We start from the raw sequence: 18,776 nt of genomic DNA, 5'->3' as shown, positions 1-18,776 counted from the left end.
AAGATTTTGGTCACTGAGGTCCAAAACCATGTCAAAACCTACACAGTGCATTGTATGGCATCAGGGTGGTGCCCAGTGAATTACTCAAGAAGACTGAAAGATGGATATAGAGAGAAATCAACAGGCAATTAAAATAACTAAAAAGATTTCTAGAAAACAATTCTTAGTAATTCATAATTATATTGATGAACAATGACAAATACCACAAACAAATGCATTGTGCATAAAATTAATTATGTTAAAAGAAAAGCTAATCTGTCTCTGTGTTGATAACATATAATTATGAAGATGCCTTTCGCACATGTTTTTAAATAATATCATTTCAATTCATAATTCAGAGTAGGTATTTTGACATTTAATACATGTTGCAATTTATATGATATTTTCAATCTAATTGTACTATGCCGTACTGAAGAATCACAGTCTTCTCAGATATGTTTCTTATCACTGCATGAATACTAAAATAATCACATGGAAACCTATTTTTCACAACGATAGCCAAACGGTCAACAGGGAATCCTCCTGACTCAAAGTACTCTAAAGCAGTAGCACTGTTTCTCTTAGTTATTTTTGTTGCCCCGGTTCTACTTCATTAAAAAATGTGTGTGTGTGTGTGTTGTTTAAACCTCCTGAGGCTTGTGAATTGTGCAGTTGATGGACTGGTTTTTAAGAAGAATTAAGATATTTGCCAATTAGGAAGTTAGTTTGACAGTGGGTGTTTGTTTATCTGTACCTGGACAAGATGACTGTGAGATTTTGGTATTCTGACAATTGTAGGAGGAAAAAAACAAAACAAAACATTTTCCCATTTGTATTTGCCTCTTTACACAAACCCTCTCCTCCAAAGATGGACTTATGAAAAAGCAGGTTCCGTTAGGCTATGGAGGAGTTTCTGTATCATATTTGGGGTTGGGTGTTTTTATGTGCTTTCATGTTGTAAACCACCTAGAATAGTGGTTTGCCACCAGATGAGCAAAATGTGGAGGGTCTGTAGGCATGGGTGTGTCAGCTGGAACTGCCACTGTTCTGCTTGGGGTTTTCTTGAAAAAAATGCTGGGAATTTAAACAGCAGCAACAGCAACAAAAGGAATGGCACATGCCTACTGAGAAGAATCGAGGATAGTTTAGAACAGGGGCCTCCAACCCCCAGTCCGTGGCCCAGTGCCGGTCCATGGCCATGGCAGGACCAGGCAGCAGAGACAGATCTCAGGTCTGAGCACTAAGGGGTCTTTGCCACACGTACTTTGGCTCTTTTGGGGGGCGGGGTCCATCAGCCCATCCTTTTGTGCCTGCTCTGCATGTGCTTAGCTTCACGAAAACAGAAATACACCAAGTTTGTGCAGAGGAATTAACACACCCAGCCTGCAGTTCTGGTCTGCGGCATTTGCAACCTGCATAACCTTTAAAATGGACCATTTATCTTACTGGCGGGATGTGACAACTAATGAGCTACACCTGTGATAGATTTGTCACATCTGGACCAACCCCCTCCACCTAAAAAAGTAGTTATCTCCCCCAAATTTATACCAACACATGTTTCTATAAATACAGTTTCAAGGTGAAATGCTGCTGGGAACAACATGATAACCAGCAAACGTATGGTAGACTCAAAAAACCAGACAGCTCTGGATTAATATTTACTCATTTTTATTGTAATGCAGGATTGAAAAGGGAAAGCAACACCAGCAGAGGGACTCTTTGAATACTCAGCGGAGATTTGCATTCGTTGGGTAATTCTATTCCAGAAGCCTTTGAATGCTTTACTAGTAATAGAAGCCAAGTGGGAGAAACCTATTCCATATTTTAGTGATGACATTTTCACAGCAAATATATATTTATATATACTTTCTTATATATAAAGGAAAGGCAAGGGAATTCTGCAAAATACCAGGAAATCTTTAGATACTGAATCACCGCCAACTCGTCTTTTTCTTTTGTGTTTACACACAAATGTGTGTGTATGTGATGGAGAGAATGAGAGAGAGTGCCGATAGAGATGCACATGTGTACACATTTATATACATGTAAACATTAAAGATTTCAGAATGTTTTACTGTGATTCAGGACCTGAAGACTGTTTGGTGTTTTGCAGAATTCCCCAGGGGTCTGTAAATGCCTCTATGTTAGAGGTACCCATTCTAGCTTGAGTCACTTATACCAGTTTATCAAACTAACGAGCCATTGAGTGATGCTATTTCTGAGTTCAAGCTCCACCAGGGAGAGAATGTGGAAAACAAGACTGAAATTTTAGACAGAACTGAATTCCTAAGGGCCAAGACAACTAGAATTTATTAACTTGCTCATGCCAAAGCACACCAAGAATAATGTTCTCTGAGCTTTTTCCTCCACAAATCTTACCATCTTTCATAAAATTCAGGGACGTGTGTAGGCTACATCATTCTGGATTTGGCAAGGTATCGTGATTTAGCTTTCTGCTAACCAGCCTTGGGACGTGGAGCCCGTTGGATTAAAAAAAAATTGCAGCAGGGCAAAACTCTGAAGGAATCTTGGGAGAAAAGAGGGAGTTATGTCATTTGTGTGCATCTGTTACTAAAGGATTGTTCACACTTCCGGACTAAATTGCTCATTCACGGTGCATCAAGTGACGATGTGCACAAATGAGCCACAAGTAGGTAATCATTTCTGATCAAACCTACATGTTACCTGCAAGTTCAGATACAAAAATCATTGCTGTGTTCAAAATGCAACTGCCATTCCACCTGGGTGACGCAGGGTGCACCTGACCAGTTTTGCTGAAAACCCAGCTCCATTAGAGCGTATAATCAAGTGTTGTTGACCCCCACAGGTACTTTATAAAAGTACTTTAATTCTTTTTCAAAATTCTGTTTCCCATCAATAGGTTGCGACGTTCCATCTTTATCGCCCGTACACTGATTCCAGAGGTGAAATAGGACAATTCATAAAAGGTATCTAAAAATCACTCAACTTGAATGTTTGCATATGTGACATGCATATGTAAGAGTATGACCTTTGGTCTAGATAGGTGGGGTATAAATCTAATAAAATAAAAATAATAAAATAAATGCAGATAACATGCAGATAAGAGCAGGTATGAGTTCTCTGCTGTAAGGTGAGCTCTGCCCCATCCTTCCTTCCTTCCTTCCTTCCTCCCTCTCTCTGACTGGATGCTGCTTGCTTATTCCTCTAAGCTGCTTCATCCATACCTCCATGCTGTGGGGGGGGGAGTACATCACCGCTGATATACAAGGCAACAGTTATTACTTGTTAAATTTGTTGGAACTAGTCCTGATAGTGATATAACATTTTATTTATACAGTACTTCTAAAATACATCCTCAGGAAAGGGGAGGTGCCTTTATAATTGTCCAGCCAAATGGACCAACCAATCATTGTTATAAATATTCACCTGTTCCAACTGGAGCAACAGATTTCCATTGAGTTCTCCCTAGGGAGAAGATTTTACCCTCACCCAGTACGTAAAGAGTTGGTTTTCATAGCAGGTTAAAACGTTGATGGCCTACTGCTCAGCTGGCTAGGCCTAAAGTAACTGACACACACACAAACACTATAATTGGAGGAAAGAGGCCAGAACTTTATTGATCACTGCAGCAGTCGTCCTGGCCAAGCATTGGGTTGGATCCACCTCATCGGGGGACCCGAATGCCACCCAGTGCAGACCACTGTCCCCGTAAGAGACCTCCTAGGGCAGGGGAAAAATCTCTCCCCCCCTTGATCTGAGGTAGATCCAGCCCCCCCCCGCCAAGGCTCCAATTTGGGGATTTCTCCCCCACTCAAACATGCAGGTCTTCGCCTGATGATCCTTCCCAATGCCTGAAAAGTTGTGACGATTCAACATATAAAACTAGAAAACCCAAATGAGGAACATCCAAATCAGTGTGTAACCACAAGAGGTTAAAGCAACCAACTAGAGTGGGAGGGCAAGGGGACTTGTGTTCTGGTGAACTGAGGTGCCCTGCCTCAGCTTGCCCCTTTAAACTGTGCTGGTGGACCGGACTGGAAGCCCCATCCCTCACATCCACTGGCAAGCAGCCCAAACACCCATTGCCATGCGCCAGCTAATCCCTATAGGGGGCAGTGCCCTCGGGCCAGGCATGGGCCTTCCTGGCCCCCCTGCTGCTCGCCACGTGGTGGCCGCCATTGCCTCCTGACCGCTGTAGGAGAGCCCCAGCAGCCACTCTGGCCTCAATGCAGGACTGGGTAAGTCCAGGTGAACCTTATGTACAGAACTATTCAGTCTTTCCTTACCTGGTTTTCTCCAAGGCACTTGGAAGGGGGGCACCAAACCCTCTTTTCCATGGTTGTTTTCTGCATATGGAGAACAATGTGTCTCCAAAGGAGAGGATCCTGGATTCAGTGTTCCATAGGGTTCAATTCTAGGTCTATAGTTCTAAGAAAGCAGAGCCACGTCTACGACTAAAGTCACATTCAGTCACTACTTCCTTGGTTCTCTCCAAGACACATAGACAGGCACAGAAAGAGATGTTGCATTGAATGAGTTACGAGGTGTTTTTGACCCTGCTAGAAATCCTGTGTACTTAAAGCAGTTTAGTAGTGTGCTTAAGGTAAGGATTAGGGGTTCATTGCACAAGAAGTGTGCATTTCTTAAACCCACTGAAAAATTCCAATCCCAGGGCCAGCCTGTAAACTGCCAAAGCACTTTTATTTCTTAGCATTACAGTTTGCAGAAAAAGCATGGGTGTGAATACACTGGTTAAGACAAAAAAGTACCTGAAAAGGCAATATGTAATAGGTAATTCTGGATTGTTGTTTGTTTGTTGTTTGTATGAGATCAGTGGAAGCACCAAAGTCCCAATGGATCTCTTAGCAGCGGTCCCCAACCGTTGTGGGACCACGGATTGGCTGAGCCTCTGAGGAAGGCGGGGTACCCCCCACATGCTCTTGGGCACACACACACGCATGCCAGCACCGGCATGAGCGCTCCCCCACGCCTTCGCGCATGCGCAGGAGTGCCTGCACGCCTGCCTACGGGCCCACCCACCCCTTCGCACGGGCGCATGCGTGAAGGGGAGAGCACTCACGCTGGTGCTGGCACGTGTGTGTGCGCGCAAAGCAGCTGTGGGGAGGGGAGTGTGTGCAGGCACACTCAGTCTATCCAGTACTAAACAACAGTTTCTTACCTGCCTCTGAATTCAAAGAGAGCCCCACCTCTCTGCTGTGTGTCTTTCCCCCTCTCTTTAGTCTGCTGAAGTCTGAAGGCAGTCAGTCATGTTTGTCAGTTTGCTGTTGATCTGCAAGTAAATGAAACATTACAAGTACAGTACAGTGGTGCCCCGCATTGTGACGATAATCCGTTCCGGAAAAATCGTCGCTATGTGGAATCGTCTCTTCACGAAACAAAAAAGCCCATATGGGCAAAAAACTCACCGTTCAGCGAAAATCCTCCATACGGCCGCCATTTTCGCTGCCCGGTAAGTGAGGAAAGGGCGCAAAAACACAGCGGGCGGGCATTTTTTTTACCCAGCAGCCATTTTGGAACCGCCGATCAGCTGTTAGAAAAAACATCGCTATGCGAAAATCGGTAAGTGAAACAGCTTCCCGATCATTGCAAAGCAATTTTTCGCTACCTAAAACATCACAATGCGATCGCAAAATCTTCGCTATGCAGATTTGTTGTTAAACGGGGCGCCCGTTATGCGGGGCACCACTGTACCAGTTAATGAGAAATGGGTGGACTACTCTGGGGAGTTTGAAGCTATTCTGCTCTGTTTGAAGCTATTCTGTGGAGCCAGCAGATTTTAACCAAAAATTTAAAACTCTGCAACATCTTTGGGGGCTCAGTAATCACAGTTTGAGAGGAGTGTGAAGTTGTGTTTCACCATACCATGTGTACACTGTTTTAAATCATCTGTACTGTTGTTTTATTGCCAGCACCCATCCCTGAGATCACTGAAGCTACCAACATGAACTTGACGCAACTCCAGGAGGCAGTGGAAGACAGGAGGGCCTGGTGTGCTCTGATCCATGGGGCCACGAAGAGTCAGCCACGACTTCACAACTAAACAACAGCAACAATCCCTGAGATCTTTGGATATAGGGCAGCCTATAATTATTCACATACATACATAAGTATATCTTGCCATTGGCTATATTTTTGAGCATGCAAACGAGCCATGTCTATCGTACACAATGTTGCGTCTCAAAATTTGAGCAAGTGCATTTGTAGCGCATGCTCTTGTCCAGTAGAGGGCGCTGCTTGGATGTGTATGTCATTTCCTGCTGTTTGTACAGAATGAAACGATACAATTGAATGTTCTTTGAAATCTGCTTCCAGACATTTTTCTTTAAAAAAAGGCTCATTAGTGTGAAATTCCATTCCAAAGAGCATAGCCTAGCTCTGAAAACTTCAATACCAGCATAAATTCCAGCTCAGCTGTATTAAGCAAAGCACCTAACAAGTTTAAATTCCAGAACTCCCTTGCGGCTTGGGGCTAGTTGTCGCCTGTGCCTGCCAGTATAAAGGTAACTTCAGAGTAATACAACTCCCGTCCCCCTGGGGCACGCATAAAAATGAGGTGTGCATCTCAAGAGGCCTTTTCCTGTGAATCAACTAAAATAATTCAAACAAGGAGATAGGAATATATTATTGATAAGAGTTTTGTGCAGCTTTTTGTTTTGCTTTGTGATGTCTTGATACCCCCTCCTCCTGCGCATTCTTGTCGAAGGCATTGAACAGAGATGAACTCGTGGATTCTTCCCTGCACCCCACAAAGTTTCAGGGGTGCTCCCTCTTAATTTTAGTCCAGTCCTGGGGATTATTCCTGGAGACAGAAGAAAACAGGGAGTCCACTGTTATTTTCGCTGCATAGAGAACTATAGCCTGAAACATGTGGAAGATACCCATTTGGCTTTTATTATTACGGTTTTATTAATTGGTTTTAGCATTTCTTATTGTGAGGTGCTCTTTTAGCTGAAGAAAAAAATGCTCCAAGTTATCATCTATATTGGAGGCATTTTGTTCTAATAGCAACTCCTTTTTCTTCCACAGGAACTTTCCAAATCATACTTGGGAGGAGAATTGCTAATTCAGAATTCTCAGCACCTCAGTCTGTAATTCCCCAGATCCTCTGGAAGGGCCATGGGACTTGACAGAAATGGCCAAGGCCATCAGTTTAAGTCCCCAACAGCTGCTGGGCTGTTTTGGATCTCTAAGTGGAAGACAAAATTCAAGAGGTAGTGCTGGAGGAAGGGGTAGTTCCATTTTTGTGCATGAAATATCCATAAATCTTAGGCATTCCTCATTTGTCCCTGGCAGTGCTAGGGATCGCCGGCTTGATGCAAAAGTGTTTGCTTACTTCCCAACTCTTGTTAGACTTACCTGTAAAAAAACTCGAAAAGATCCACCACTGTGACATTAAAAGGTCCTTCCCCTTTGATATAGCAATGAGATGTCTCCCAGTCTCATGTTTTGCTACTAAAAAGCTCAGGGAATGGCATGTTGCAGAACTGCGAGCCCTTCACTCAAGCCAGTAAAACATTGTTAGAATGTTATTGCACAGATATACAGTATTCAATTGTGTGTGTGTGTGTGTGTGTGTGGACACCCTCTTCTGTTCAGTACCATTCACATTTGTTGAAAAGCAGCCACTATAATAGCTTTGTGTTTATGTATTTACAAAGCTGTGGAACTAGTATCTTGCCAGCCAGATTGGTGTGTGTGTGTGTGTCTGTGTGTGTATTTGTAAAAAAAAACTTAGACAATATCTTTTTATTTCATTAACTAGAGCTATGCCTTTGCATGGTTCTGTTGAATGACACAAATACAAGGCATACACCTGCAACATGGGACTTCTAGTTGTAGTTTAACTACATAAGAGTTCTGGAGAGTTGGAACAACAGAAAGAGGAGAGCCAAAGGTACACTATGTATGACAGCCTGGCACAAACAGATCAATGGCACATATCTAAGGCTTCATTTTAATTGAAATTGAGGATTAGGGAGGTAGCCTAAGGATTCCCAGGGGAAAAAAACCTGGTTTATGGTGTCTTGGAGCTACATTTCTGCCATACGAAAAAAAAAGCAGGAAAAATGGCAGAAAGTGAGGAGGAATTAAAGAACCTCTTAATGAGGATGAAAGAGGAGAGAGACAAAAATGGTCAACATCAAAAAAACTAAGATCATGGCCACTGGTCCCATCACCTCCTGGCAAATAGAAGGGGAAGATATGGAGGCGTGACAGATTTTACTTTCTTGGGCTCCATGATCACTGCAGATGGTGACAGCAGCCATGAAATCAAAAGACACCTGCTCCTTGGGAGGAAAGTGATGATAAACCTAGACAGCATCTTGAAAAGCAGAGACATCAGCTTGGCAACAAAGGTCCGCATAGTCAAAGCTATGGTTTTTCCAGTAGCGATGTATGGAAGTGAGAGCTGTACCATAAAGAAGGCTGACCACCGAAGAATTGATGCTTTTGAATCGTGGTGCTGGAAGAGGCTCTTGAGAGTCCCTGGACTGCAAGGAGAACAAACCTATACATTTTGAAGGAAATCAACCCTGAGTGCTCACTGGAAGGACAGATCCTGAAGCTGAGGCTCCAATACTTTGGCCATCTCATAAGAAGAGAAGACTTCCTGGAAAAGACCCTGATGTTGGGAAAGTGTGAAGGCAAGAGGAGAAGGGGATGACAGAGGATGAGATGGATGGACAGTGTCACCAAGCGACCAAGATAAATTTGACCAAACTCCAGGAGGCAGTGGAAGACAGGAGGGCCTGGCATGCTTTGGTCTGTGGCAGTGCTTCTTAACCTTGGGTTACTCAGGTGTTTTTGGACTGCAACTCCCAGAAGCCTTCACCACCAGCTGTGCTGGCTGGGGTTTCTGGGAGTTGCAGTTCAAAAACACCTGAGTAACCAAGGTTAAGAACCACAGGTCTATGGGATCACAAAGAGTCGGACACAACGACTAAACAACAACAACAAACAGAATAAGGAAAAATGTTAACAAATCATCCAGCCTGATCCTGTGCAGGTTTACTCTGAGTAAGCCATATTACATTCTGGCAAATTGACACGCAACCCTAATGAGAAGTGAAGATTGGCCACTAGAGTGAACATATTTGGCTCTCATGATTGGTTCTCACTAGATGGAGAGGTCTTCTCAGAACACCAAAGCCAACTTTTGATATTTCACTGGTGATTTTTTAAAATTTTCCTTTATATTTGGAGATTTTAGGATAAAATGCATTATACAATTAAACGAATAAAGCAATCAGTAGGCTATACTGTAGTTTGGTTATTTCTGTAGTTATGCATACACACCTGTGTCCCACCTTTTTTATATTTAAAAAAGACACACAGCACCCCTAGGTCATGAAAACATCTCACTGCACACATGACAACCCCCACCCCACCCTGTTGGAGAACACGTCTAGTTAAATGCCATGGCCCCTCAAAAGGATCTTTGAAATTTTATACTAAGGTGCTGAGAATTCGGAGTTAGTGATTCTTCACACACTCAAACCATATTGCATTCGAAAGAATTGCCAGACAGCATATGAAAGAAAACATCAGTCACAATACAAATATTGTACACAAAGGCTGCAAATTTCCAACACGGGAAGACCACCAGCAAAGCCATCTCAGCCAGCCTTCTTCAGGAAAGCATTCCATAGCCATGGTGCCACAACCTAAAAGGTCCTGACATGAAAGGGAATGACACTCAAACTTCAAAGGCAAAAGAACAAATTGCTGTTACAACTTGCACAGTAGTGCAGCTATGTTATGATACAGTGGAGCAAGTCAACCTTCTACAAAGCAATTCTAAAAATGGGGGCAGTCCAAATAAATCATTATACCTTTGACATTGGACTACAGGATACAGTGGTGCCTCGCTTAACGATTGCCCCACATTACGACGAAATCACTGTACGACAATCTTTTTGCGATCACAATTGCGATCGCAAAACAATGATCTAAATAGGGTTTTTTTGCTTTGCGATGATCGGTTCCCTGCTGATGGCAAAAAGCAGCACCTTGCCATACCAGGCAGTTCAGAGCCTCCCTGCAAACACACACATATTCACTCAGAAGCAGAAGCCAGGCGGACTGGAGCCTCCCTGTAAACACAAAAAGGCTCACTCAGAAGCAGAAGCCAGGCAGCCTAAAACCTCCCTGAAAACACATTCACACACACACTCAGAAGCAGAAACCAGGCAGTCCCACGCCTCCTCTAATCACACACTCTCTGACTGCTGGAAGAAAAGCTAGAAAGAAGCAGCCTCTTCACCACCAATGGTTAGCAATTTGAACTTCCCGCCTTTTCCCCCTGCCTTTTTGTGTTCATAATTGGAAGCTCCAGCCACAAGTCGAAGCAAAGCTTTGCAGCCAGAGCTGGTCATTACTCAAAATGATCATAAGTCAGGACCACTGTAGGTGGTTTGAGAGAGGGGTCAGGAAGGCCATACATGTGCATATAGAAAATCCCTCACTCAACAGGGGTGGAGGCCTTAAATACAATCTGTCTTCTATTTATCATGCTGCCCTTTCATCCATTCCCCAGAAAGATTAGGGCCACACACACCAGAAAGACCACTGTTAACAACAGCTGACTGTTACATACAGCACTGATGTTACCTGTCTGTCATGGGTTGGAGGGAAAGTTCCATCCTATGGGGAGTGGAAGGCGGGACATCAGGAGGAGGGGCTGTACTGTATATATATGTGGAGCGTGTGTGAAGAAGAAGTAGAGCTGAGAGAAGAAGCTGGTGTGGGAGTCTGTGTGTCAGACAGGGTACTACTGTGTGTCAGTCAGTACCTACCTGATAGGTTCAGGTGTCTTTATGGGTAGCCAGAACTGATAGGTTCAGGGTCTGTGCTTTATTTAAAGGTGTTCTGTGTGAACCAAACTGGTGTATGTATGATTGAGACTAAGCCACGTTACTGTATCTTATTCACTTGATCATTTTATTTTCCCTGTGTGTTATTTAAATAAACCTTATTCCTTTGTTTGTTAAAAATCCATTCCTGGTCTGTGTGACTCCTTATAGGGAATGGTTGGTGGCAGCTTAGTTAAAGTGTGGTATATCCCAGTAGGTCTGGGGTTGTCACATTGATAACCCATGACAATGGGTAGAGAAGGACTGGAGAAGTGGGATTATCCCTCACCCTCAGTCCTTTGTCCTTCTAACATTCCTATTCAGACCAGAGAGAAGTGAAACCAATGTGGAGGATGTATCAGGCATCTCCTACCAACTCTCCTCAGACTGAAGAAACTACTTGGATGAGTAATGAAACATTTCACCCTAACAACAAAGAAGTCCAGTTGCCATGACTCAGTTTCCAGTACTATTCACACTTGTAAAAAAAAACAGCCCTGAGAATTGCTCCATGATTGGGTGAGAAGTGATCAACTGAAGAAAATTAGCTTCTGGGAATTTCCCTTGCTTGATGTCATTCTGTGAATGGTAGTGAGCATAAGAGGGTATCTTGTAGACCATCCTGACTGCTGCCATTGGTGTTGCCAACATTCAGGTTGCCTTTTACTATGTCAAGGCTGGCATCCTTTTTCCTGCTGGCAATGCGGACATGCTTTTGTGCAGCAATATTTGGCCATTTCCAGGATATTTTGAACTGTGGATGTAGAAGCACAATATCGCACATTCATAAACTGGAGAATTTTTTGAAGAACAACTCTCTCTGTCTCTGTCTCTGTCTCTCTCTCTCTCTCTCTCTCACACACACACACACACACACACACACACACACGATGGGTGTACTTAAACACACAAACAAACTTTGGTTTATTAGACACTCTTATATTTATTTTATTTATTGATTGATATTATTTACAGTATATACTGCCTTTCTCCCTATAGGGTAGTTCACAGCAGATAAAGCAAGAGATTTTAAAAGATGGTATAAATATCACACTGAAAAAATAATTAAACACATAGGCATGTGTGTATACACAAATGTATGTATATACACATATACATATATGCAAAGAAAGGAAGAGTCAAAACTTAAGTACTGAAAGAGTAGTTCAACATGACACTAGTTTTCAGCTCATAAACTACAGGGATTCAGGCTATAGTTGATAAGCTTATCTTGAAGTAAGACAGAAGTCGGGCTGTTGAATTTCTTACCATTTTGTGGCCATTATACAGCTAAGAGTCAGGAACTGTCAAATTACATGAGTAATAGCTATCCATATGCAAAAGGAAGAACTGTTGACAATCGCCTCTCATCCCTTCTTCTCATTCCATCTGTGTGTGCTTACACAGAGCAGTCAGGGCTAAAGCAACGCTGGGACCAGATATTGCCACATTCTAGATAAGAAGCCCCAGCACAAACAGACACTGCTGGGAGAAATCGGAGTGTGCGTGCGGAGGGAGAAATAAATAAATAAAAGGGTAAATCATCAAGTACAGAAATAATGAAAGCGATAATTTTTCCCTGGGATTTCAGGAGGAAGAAAAGACAGCGCTTACCGCGCTGACATTGTCGAGGTTACAGATGATGACGCAAAGGACAGTGTTGGCTTGATTTCCTTTTCTTTCTGCCCCCTCCTTCTTCCTTTTCTCCCTGTCTTTACAAAACAATCACATTATATCTGCTTATAAGATATGAGTGAGATTGTTATCTAGCATAATGAAAACCCAAATGACAGGCTGATAAAACTTAGCAGCTGTTTATAAAGTCTTGTAAAGGCACTCTCAGAGGTATATAGATAAGAAAATCACATAACTGAAATGGCTTTGGAAAAAAAAGCAGCATTAGATACTGATGGTGAAAGAAAACGAGGCATGCTACAAGCTATTTAAATCCTGCAGAGCCAACAAGCAGTTGGGCAAAGAGCCTGTAGGTCTCCAAGCTTGGGCTGAAACTCCATGCCCTGTGACCACGTTCTCTACTCAAACTTCAGGCACTGATTTTGCTCTATGAAGCAGTCTTGGAGGAAAAAAAATCTGATTTGCAGACATTCGTGAATCAAAAAGAGGGTATTTAACCATTTATTGCTTGCAGCTTTCTCCTTCCAGATCTGTCTTCAGAGGCTCTTCTTTCCCCAGCAAAGGCTACGACGGTTTTAAGAGACTTGGCATATCCATCTGTTGGACCCAGGGCTGGGTCTAACCTCGTACCATCAACACTGATGCACCCTGGTAAGTCTGCCCCGCTCCATCCCTGGAAGAAACCAGTGGGACTGCAGGCAGTGGGGAAAAAAACATATTTCAGGGTCATCAGTGGAGGCTGACAACTTTGGGGCCACAGAATGTTTGGGAAGTCTTGACATAGATGTGGCCTATTATTATTATTTTATTATTTATTTGATTTATATACCGCCCATCAGGCAACCAAGGCCACTCTGGGCAGTTTACAACAAATAACAAAAAACATCAGAGTAACAAAATAGCAAATATCAACATTAATACATAGGGGTGAAAATCAAAAATAAAGTGAAGTGACATTAAAATTATGATACAATAAATATAATTAAAAGGGTAGAAAAATAAAAACATGGAGTATGGCAGTATGATAGAAGTTATATTATTGGACACTATTGTATCAGAGTATAGTTTGTTCAGGGAAGGCCTGTCTAAATAGGTAGGTTTTTAGTAGCTTTTTGAATGTGTCCAGTGGGCGGATTTCGGGTGGAAGAGAGTTCCATAATTGTGGTGCTACCACCCAGAAGGCCCGATTTCTAGTGGTTGTTTTACGGGCCTCTCTCAGGGTCAGAACTTTCAGCCGCCCTGCTTGTGATGATCTTATAGGGTGGGCAGATCTAACTGGAAGGAGGTGCTCGGCCAGATATTGAGGTCCCAAACCATTTAGGGCCTTATAACTGGCGATTGGACGATAGTTGTTAATATTATCAGCCGCCGATTGGTGTTTTTTTTCCTGGATAGGCCTAATGAGTGTCTCCTTGACAGCAAGGGGGACACTGCCCTCAACGAAAGACCCATAAATAATAGCCACCGCCCACTCAGTTGTTATCGGCCTGGCCGCTTTCAAGAGCCAGGCCGGGCAAGGATCTAGTGAGGAGGTGGTGGCCCTGTAGCAATCAAAGACCCTGTCAACCTCAACTGACATCACGGGCTGAAATTGTGTTAAAATTCCAGGGCCAGGCGATGTTCTGGACATCTCCACTCAATCCACTGATAAAGAGGAGATATCTAGGTCCTGGTGGATGCCTCCACTTTTTGTTTAAAGAAAGTTCAAATTCGTCACAGGAGATGCTACTGGGAGGCCTGTCACTGTGACCAATATCTGATAAATCACATACAATGCAGAACAGTTCCTCTTGATGGTCCTGAGCTTCACTTATCTGGCAAGTGAAGTAGAATTTTCTTATAGCCTTCACTTTGGCTAAATAAATATTTGATGCAATTTTAGCGGCATTTAAGTTAGCTACCATCGGGGCCTGTCTCCAAATGCCCTCCTATTACGCTTCATCCTCCACAGCTATTGGTTATGCCAGCCAGCTGGCCGGGGTCAAGAGTGGAGGGGGCGTAGAGGAGTGGTCCTGTCAGGCGCCCTGGTGGCTGCTGCATACCATTCATCCACTAGAGTTTCGACAGGAACGCCAACAAGATCGGCCGATATCCCCTGAATTGCATCTTGGAAAACCTACAGGATCCAATAGCCTGTGGGGGCAGACCATGTTAATGGATCCCTGCTCCCTCTGGTGGGGGGGGGAGTGCCACTGGGAGGTTACATTTTATTAGGTGGTGGTCTGACCATGACAAGGGGACTGATACCATGTCAGTCACCATCGGTCCACTCTCTCCCTGACCTGTTCAGAATACCAGGTCTAATGTGTGACCCGCCACGTGGGTGGGACCTTTGACAAACTGGGACATGTCCAAGGAAACCATGGTTTCCAAGTACTCAAGAGCTGGTCCAGTGGCCGCAGCCTCAGCATGGAGTCACCCAGGACAATTAATCTGGGGGACCTCAGTGCTGTTGCTGAGATGAAGTCCGGTAAACCAGCACCATCCCAAATCCATCAACACGTGAAGGGCCTCCAAGCCTGGGATGCTCAAGGCAGACAGCCTGACAACCTCTAAGGTGTTTTTATAAATAATGGGAACTCCCCCTCCCCGACCCTCCAGTCTACCTTGGTGTTGGATGGAATATCCGGGTGGGCAAATTAATGAGAGGGCTACACCACCCTCTGTGCCCACCCAGGTCTCAGTAACACAGGCCAGACCTGCTATTTCATCCAAAATCAAGTCTTGGATTTAACCGGGCCTTATTTAAAGCAGATCTGGCATTTAACAACATCAAGGATAGAGTGGCCTAGGGTGTAGCTGGACCAGAGGAAATGCTAGATCTTGCAGGCACTGTTTAGAAGGAGGGAGACCATGAAGTATAAAAGCAAAGAGGGTGCAGAAGTGGTTACACTGGATTCTAAGAGTGGGCTGGAGGCAGCCTGTGGAGGAGAGAGGAGGAAGAAGAGACAGGAATGGATGAAGGGGGGTGAAATGTGCCTCTAGTGCTGAAGTACATCCTAAACCTCCCAAAAAAGCCTTCCAGTCTTCCTGCTTTCACTGGCTTTTTGATGCCATTGTGCAGAGGATGTGCAATCAACTTCTCTCATTGAACCCTGTGGTGCTGTGGTTAAGCTGTAGTATTGCAGCCAAAACTCTGCTCACAGTCAACATTTGATACCAACGGATCTGACAGCTGGGTCAAGGCTGACTCAGCCTTCCAGCCTTCAGAGGTCGGTAAAATGAGTACCCATTCCATGGGGGGGGGGGATGTGTAGTCTGTATAATTTTTTAAAAAAGTAAACCACCAAGAGTGGGGCAGTATATAAGCAGCAGACTTTAATAATCTTAGAACTGTAGAACTGTGAGGGACCCTTAGGATCATCAAGTCCAGCCCCTGTCAAGGAGGCACAGTGGGGAATTGAACTCCCAACCTCTGGTTCTGTAGCCAGAAGCCTAAGCCACTGAACTATCCAGCACTTTGCTTTGCTTTTTCCTCTGCTCCTGCTCCTAGGAGTTGCAGTTGCGCCGGTGGATAAGACAACAGCAGTTTGAGTGTCTCTGTTGTATGGAGGCAGAAGTGCTAGCCATCCAGAGACTGGTATAGTTGGGTAGCTGCAAGCAGAGATGTAGGCAGAACAGACCTTGGGGGGTAAACTTAGGGGAGGGTGAAGTTATCTTTTGGACCTCTCTTCAACCCTTAGAAAAGAGAAAGAGAGTTATGTGAAGTTATTAGTTTGTTGAATAAAGTTCTGTTGGTTCATAACCTTGGATCCTGCCTATATGTCCAGACCAGCGGGATCTTTAAATGCCCCCTACCAATGGAGGACTTGCGAGGACACCCAACATTTTTAAAATATATATTTCTTATTGTGACGTGTGCCATGACGTCACCTGCCTGTCTTGGCTAAGGCTGGAGTTTCCTGGCCTATGGCAAGGCAGGAGGTGGGTCTTATAGGGGTGGAGCTTGTGTATATAAGGGGGGTGTACAAAGAGGGAAAGGTGGTTGAGGGTTGTTGTTGGTTGGGGAATTAGAGAGTGACAGGGTTAGGTATAGGTTAGGTGATTAAGGAACTGTGAATAAAGTAATAAAGAACTGTGCAGGGTGAAGGTCTGATAAATATAGTATTAGAAGTGATTCTTTTACACCGTGATTTCCTTTTTAAGTCTGTATTCAATAAATCATTATTTTTATTTTAAAATCCATACATAGTCTGAGGTGTCAGATTTATGTGTGGTTGGTGGCAGCGAAGTACTGTGTGTGTGTGTGTGAGAAGGATCGTGGCCTGTCATCTCTAGTGGTGACGTAGGTGGAGGTGGCAGTCGCGACAAAACTGGTGCCAGCGTGTGGGATACGAGTTGTCCAGTTGCCCAGTTGCCCAGAAAAGCCTTGGCTAGTGTGACCAGAGCAAAAGGATTTCAGTTAGGAGCACCTGAAGTGGGGTGTGGGTAACTCTCTAGGATTTGTCTCCAGGGGGGAGCAGATCTAGTAGAGAGGCACCTAAACTTCAGAGTGAGGGAACTGACTTATGAGCTCTAGAAGGTCCATTTTGTGAGGGAGATTGAGCCAAAATAGGAGGCTGTTGTGACTTGGTCTGAGAGTCCAGAGTGGGGAGAACTCTGAAGGGACAGACAGACCAAGGGCAGCAAAAATTTGGGATCTCTCTAGTGAACTACAGAACCTGAGAGAGGGTGAAGCTGTGGTGGATTTTGAAAGCAGAGCCAAGGGCAAAGAAAATTAAAGTAGCTCTAAATCTGGCAAGAGGCCCAGTGAAGGGGCAGAAGCCATTAGAGACTACAGTAACAAGCCTAGCCATATCTGTTGGTATACCCTGTTAGAGAGTGTCAGACCTTAGCACAGAAAAGGAAAAAAAAAAGTGACGTTTTAAACAGAGGCTTGAAAATAGAAAAGAGCCTCCTGTGTGATTAAAATGCCTCTCACGCGCAGTCAAATGGCAGAAGTGAGTGAACAAAGAGACCAAGCAATGTCAGACTGGTCTGGGGATGAGTCAAATGGTGAGGGAAGAGTGGCCTCAGTGCAGGAAGGAGCTATTGGTGAACAGTTATCAGAAATTAAGAAAATTCAATTAGCCCAGGCACATGAATTTCAAATGAGACAAATAGAAAAGGAGGAAAGAATAGAAAGGGAAAGAATTGCCCTAGAGAAAGAGAAAATGGAATTAGAGAGGGAGCGTATGGCGTTTGAATTAAGAAAATTGGAAATGATGAATCAGAACAATAATAATAATAGGGAAAATGAGGGGAGCCAATTATCAAAAGCAGATTTGAAGAAATTTCCTACATATAAACAGGGGGATTGTCCTGAAAACTTCCTTAAAATCTTTGAACGTAGTTGTGCTGATTTTTCTGTGAGGGAAACAGAGAAAATGATAATTTTGAGGTCTCTCCTGAGTGGAAAAATGGCTGACGTGTATGCTGATATGCCAGTTGAGCTCAGTAAAGATTATTCAGAGTACAAAAAAATGGTTTACAATCGTTTTGGCATTAACTCAGAACATCTCAGAATGAAGTTCAGAAAACTTTCTAAAAGAGCAGATGAATCTTATACCCAACTTGGTTTTAACTTAGAAAAGTGTTTAGATAGGTGGCTTGAACAGGAGAATGTAAAAACCTTTCAGGAATTGAAAAATGTTGTGGGCCTGGAGCAGTTTTATTCCTTACTCCATGGGGAACTTAAATTTTTAGTTCAAGAACGAAAACCAACTGATGTTAGAAACGCTGCTCAAATAGCTGATTTTATTTCTCAAATAAGGGGTCCTAGTTGTTATGAGGGGAGAAGTGTGAGGAAAACATGGGACCCAAAGTTCTCTAAGGAACCAGCACAGAGACAGACTAAAGTATGCGGCCATTTTAGTGAAAAGCCCTCAGAACAGGGCCAGCACAGTAAACAAGTTTTGGAGGGAAAAGAGAAACTTGAGAGATTTGATGGGAAAAGCTCATGGGGGGAGAGAATCTGCTTCATTTGCAAAAAGAAAGGCCACATTGCTTCACAATGTTTTAATACAAGGCAAAATAAAGAAATTCCACCTCAGAAAGTTAATGTAAAAGAAGCAAAGGCTGTATTTTGTGTTCAGAGTAAACCTCAAGCTTCTTCTAGTGAAAGCTCTGTTGTCATGGAAACCCAGGCAGAGGCAGTTAGGAGCTCTGAATTGGATACATTGAAGGAGCTACCTCTCGCTGAAGTTGTCCATTGCTATTACATACAGACCAATGCTGCTTTACTGGAATCTGCTGGGGACAGGATAAAAGTTTTTGAAAATGACTATTCAGCTTTGAGAGACACCTGTTCTGAAATTTCCATATGCC

At 43.6% G+C, this 18,776-nt stretch overlaps 1 long non-coding RNA gene across 1 annotated transcript; it reads left to right on the top strand.

Annotated features, from left to right (window-relative positions):
* The first annotated feature begins 1,646 nt into the window (after positions 1–1,646).
* On the top strand, positions 1,647–8,715 carry LOC144588779 (uncharacterized). Its single transcript, XR_013544474.1, has 3 exons — positions 1,647–1,730; positions 2,861–2,927; positions 5,892–8,715. It is a non-coding gene; the product is annotated as an uncharacterized LOC144588779 (long non-coding RNA).
* Positions 8,716–18,776: the final 10,061 nt, after the last annotated feature.

Source organism: Pogona vitticeps, chromosome 4 (genome assembly GCF_051106095.1).
Source record: "Pogona vitticeps strain Pit_001003342236 chromosome 4, PviZW2.1, whole genome shotgun sequence".
In the NCBI taxonomy this organism is placed as follows: Eukaryota; Metazoa; Chordata; class Lepidosauria; order Squamata; family Agamidae; genus Pogona; species Pogona vitticeps.
This window is presented reverse-complemented; position numbering and strand designations above follow the sequence as displayed.